Genomic DNA, 4,636 nt, shown 5'->3' with positions numbered 1-4,636 from the left:
AACCGCAGGTGAACTTTCATGTCTAAAGGCACCACCCAATGAACAGTTGTGGAGGAAACTGATTTTTCCTATTAAATAGTTGTCAGTTTGTATGCCATCTGGCTAGAGTTGTTGCTGGGCTTTTGAAACCATAGTAAAGTAATCCAGTGGGCAAGTCTCAAGATGCCAGTATAAAAGGGATTGTGTATAACATGGGCCCGTGCCCCACAGCTGTGATGTGTTCTGCACAGCTTGAGCAATGTATGCTCGAGTGCACGTGCTCACGACTGCACATGCAACTGGGGGCAAGGATTTGGGCAGGTATTTGGGGAAGATTGTGTGTGTGCGCGTCTGTGTCCGTACGTGCAACAGCGTGGTTTGCAGCTCAGAAAATCCTAGAAAAGTATCTTGGAACAAGCTTGGATATTTTCAGCTTGAATAAGTGTATGCGCATGCGTGTGCCCGGCCCTTGGTTGGAGGGAAGGGGCACTGCTTTGGGTGTGGGTGTGTGTCTCTGTCTGTGCTCGCGTATCGCTGCTGCTCGCTTGTGGAGGGAATGAGAAGGGTGAGGAAAGAATCGTGAGCCATGCATCCCTGCCTCCTCCCAGGTAAACTCATAGGCCGTTTTAATTTGATTACTTCTTTATTGTAGCCAGGGACAGACATTTCGCTTTGCCTCAAACACCAGCGTCCAGTCCAGCCAGCTTCCCTCATCTCTCTGTTCCCCAGCAAGGCACGTCTCCTTCCAGTGCTGCACTCCCCAAGGCTCACACTTACACAGACAAGTGCGAACACAGCACACATCCCTGGGGTAATGGATGACCAGCAGTGCACTCCTCTGCTCACACAAGCAAAGAAAATGATTAAAAGGGATGTAAGAGCATAGAGCCCCGAACAGGGACCAGGCATGGACCTGCTTGCATTGAATCAGAGGCTCGCAGAGGCAGGGGAAACTCTCTGCTCAAGCTCCTCCTGGATCGTAGGAGGTCAGTGTCTGAGACACCCAAGGCAAGGGGCTGCTGTACGGTGCAATGGAAGTGAAGGGGCACGAGACGGGGAGAACAGGGAAAGGCAGCTCTACTGTATCCTGGGCAAAGGGGGCCGCAGGGTGGGAACGGGCAGCAATGCAGAATTATGGTTATCGAAAGGGACTGGGACGTTTCAGTGGAGGGGCCCCAGGTCCAGGAGACCCAGGAGCAGGTCAGGAAGAGCCAGAAGCACCCCCTCCCCTACGCACTCGGATGTGGGTTTCGTCCAAATGCACCGGGTTCCCATACGTGTCACAGGCGATGACGATATTGCTGAAGCTCTTGGTGGCCCAATAGTCGCAGTTTTTAAGGGGCGTCCCTCCGCGTAACGTGCAGGTGGTGATCTGGAAGCTTTGTTTGCTTCTGCGCATGACTTCGCCCCTGCTCGTCCTGTAGTCACTGCCCCCTCTTCCGCACACGGCCCTGATGGCATCTGTGCTATCATGAATGAAGGTGTTTATTTGCTTGCAGATTTTCTCATCTGTGGGGTTCAGCTTGTTGGCCTGTCTCAGCGCGTAGCGCATTTGGTCATTGCAGTACTTGTTACCCTGGCTCAACGGATTGGGACGGACGTGGAAGAGATCGAACCTGTCTCTCGGCGGTAGGTAGGCTGACACAACCAGGAACAGGGCCGAGCCTGCCAGAGCCCACAGCACAACCAGGGTCCCTGTCTGCATCATGGCTGGGAACAGATGATCCTAGGCATGCAGAGACAGCGTTAATGAGAGAGGCAGGCAGAGTTGCCCCAGCTCAACCAGATATCTCTGTTCTGTTCTCGTCTGTGTGCCTCTATTCCTTGCTTTATTTTGGGGCCTCAGAGGATCGCCAGCAAGTGTTGCTATATAAGGATGGCCTACATCCCTTGCCCGGTGGGAAGGTGTAGGGGAGCTTACGCAGCAGAGGACAATCTGTGCCCACTCCCTTCACCCTGGTCTCGGGCTTAGTCACAGATATTTTAACCCCAGTGCAGCAGGTCTCTTGCCCTTCTTCCCCCATCTGAGTTGCCACAAATGGGAACACCAGTCCCGAGTGCCTCCCAGAGCACAGCGACTGCCCCACACTTGCAGGATCATGCCAGCTGGTTCCTCTCCGATGGGCTGGTACCGCCACTTCCTACCTGAGTCTCTACGTGGTTGCACCTCCCCTTATCAAAACCTTGGAGCCTGGACTCTCGTTTTCCCGAGGGGTCCAGTCGTCTGCTGAGCGGGACGTCTCTCTTTGGGCTTCCTTATCTGCCCGATGCTCATTATAAGGAGGCTGGCTGGGGAGGAACCGTGGGAGGAGAGAATCAACAATTGCAGGTGGTGAGCAGAGTCTTTCGGGAATGACAAGAACAGACTATTGATGCAGTGGGAGGGGCACGTGGTGAAAGAGGTACAGCGATGAAGTAAGAGGATCTCAAGACATGTCTCTGAAGTCCCCATCCTGACCCGGAGCTGCAGCCATGCACCCTCTGCCTGCCCTAGGTCTCCACTCACACGACTGCACCAAAGCGCCTCTCTCCTGACCTGCAGCCCCTCTGCTCCTCCAGCCCTGTGCTCCCAACATAGACGATGGCATGGAGCCGCATTGTCGGGCTTGGTATAGGGGAGCCCATAGCTACCAGGCTGGATGAAAGAGCCGGACGCAGGTTGGCACAGCCAGAGGCTGGCACTGCTCTTTACGGTGACCAGGGGACCCTGCTCCTCGTTGCCATGAAGAGGCACAGCCACTCCACTGCCACCAGGGCCCAGGGGTCCTTTCTGAGTGCCATTGCAATGTCAGTGTTTTAGACCCTGACTTCCACAACAGCAGGCTCAGGGACTGCTGCTCCCTTCAGCACAGTAAGTATCAATGCAGTTGCTCCCCCTCAGCTATTGCTACCTCCCTGTACAGAGTGGATGGGGCAGGGATGGCCAAACTGTGTCGTAGGCACTAGGGGCAGCAGCCGAGCTTGAATTTGCTGCGAGCTGAGAGCTGAACCACTCAGTTTAAGATTGAGGAAAAAGGAGTGTAACATCACTGGAAGGAGTTTAAATCATTTTCTGGGCCGTGAAGTAGGAGCTGCCTTCGCAGAAGCAGGAAGTGCAGGACAAAGGATAGCTGAAAGGGGGACTATCAGGGCAAGTAAAAGGAACGGAGGAGGGTCCTTACGGCCTGTGGGATGAAGAGTTTAGAAGGGAGCGGGTAGATTATCATAAACCATGAAGTCAGCTCAGTCCCTGAGCCCTGCCTGACTAGAAATGCTGCTGCCCGTGCCAGGCAGCCGGTTTGCAAGTCAGGTTGAACCAGGATTGCAAGCAGGGAGGAAGGACACCCATGCACGCCCCCTCCTCCAGCTCGGCCCCTGCCTGGGCCCTGGCTGGACAAGGAGCCAGCAAGTGTGGGAGGAGAAAGCGAGCACCTCCAGACGGTGACTGGGCACTTCCAGCGAACAGTGAATGGCATTTCCAAAGAACTGGTAACACACAGCAATTGTTGACAAAGGAGGAGGGCACTGAGAAAAGGAAGGCACATGCCAATAAGGCCACAGATAAAGTACAAATATGTACCCACACTCCTGGGCAGCATCCTCCCTGCTGCTCTTCCCACCGTGGGATCTTCAAACACAGCTCCCCCAGCCAGCCGCCTCCTTGCCAGCTTCCGCCATGGGCTCGGCACGAGCAAAGCTGCACCACAGCCCTTGCATCTGGACCTGCAGCATTCCCCCGCCCCCCACCTGTGTGTCCAGCTAGGATGGGATGATGGGGTAGAGAAAAGTGAGGGCAGCTCTGCCCCGAAAGACGTTCCCCTCTGCCCTGCCCAGCTGAGATGAGCACCCTTTTGTCTGAGCTCCTGTTCCCTGTCGCTCTCGCGTCTGCCCTGAGGCCAGCCAGTCCCCTGGCACCTTGCAACCACACTCCTCCTGGCCACAACAGTGTGTGGAGCAGATTGCCAACCCTCGCTGAGCTGTCCAGTTTGGGGTCACACCGAAAGCAGCAGACAAGATCCAGGAATGAACCAATCTTTGTGATTCTGGGGTTAGATACGGCTAACTCCCTGCAGAAGGGAAGGGTCTCATATCCGACTGTCAGACCCCTGGAAACAGGTAGTGCTCCTGCCCTGGGACCGTATCAGAGCTGGTGTCCCCTGTAAGGGACAGTTTCTTCCCCACGCGATGCCTCACCAGTCTCTTGCCGTGCAATACCAGCACCAGCAACCACTAGAGAGGAAGGGCTCCACATCTCCACACCCCAGTCACCTGTCAGCGGGGGCTGAAGGGGAGAAGCCCCAAATCCCATGCTGTGTCTCCCAGAGCCAGCCAATACCCCCGCCTGTATGGCCCGATGGATTCGGTGCTCCCCCTTCCTCCCCACACCGAGGTAGAAAAGACAGCTAACTCATTTTCCCAAACCTCCCAAACTTGGTGTCTTCTTGCTCTTTCCCAGGTTTCAACGATCTGTGGACAGGAGGAGGGGGAGGAAAAAGTGCAAATTCTTAGCACCACGTTTCCACAAACACGTGCTGAGAGCAGGGTGGTGGAGGAGGTCCTGAGAACAAGATGGGCTTCGCCCACGCAAGGAAAGAGCATGCAGCAAAGACACCTCCGCAATGCCAATGAGCAACGTGCACAAACAAGGCAAAGTGGAGCATGTACAAACGCCAAAAGG

At 55.2% G+C, this 4,636-nt stretch overlaps 1 protein-coding gene across 2 annotated transcripts in view; it reads right to left on the bottom strand.

Moving 5' to 3' along the window:
* Positions 1 to 1,527: 1,527 nt before the first annotated feature.
* Positions 1,528 to 4,636, bottom strand: part of LOC102380872 (angiogenin-4-like) — an 18,357-nt gene continuing 15,248 nt past the window's right edge. For both annotated transcript variants that reach the window (XR_001359212.2, XR_325518.3), the window contains exon 2: positions 1,528 to 1,705. The gene's annotated coding sequence lies outside the window, so the exon portion shown is untranslated. The remainder of the gene's footprint in view (positions 1,706 to 4,636) is intronic.

Source organism: Alligator sinensis, unplaced genomic scaffold (genome assembly GCF_000455745.1).
Source record: "Alligator sinensis unplaced genomic scaffold, ASM45574v1 scaffold316_1, whole genome shotgun sequence".
Taxonomy (NCBI): domain Eukaryota; kingdom Metazoa; phylum Chordata; order Crocodylia; family Alligatoridae; genus Alligator; species Alligator sinensis.
The sequence above is the reverse complement of the archived record's forward strand: the minus strand, read 5'-3'. Positions and strand labels throughout refer to the sequence as shown.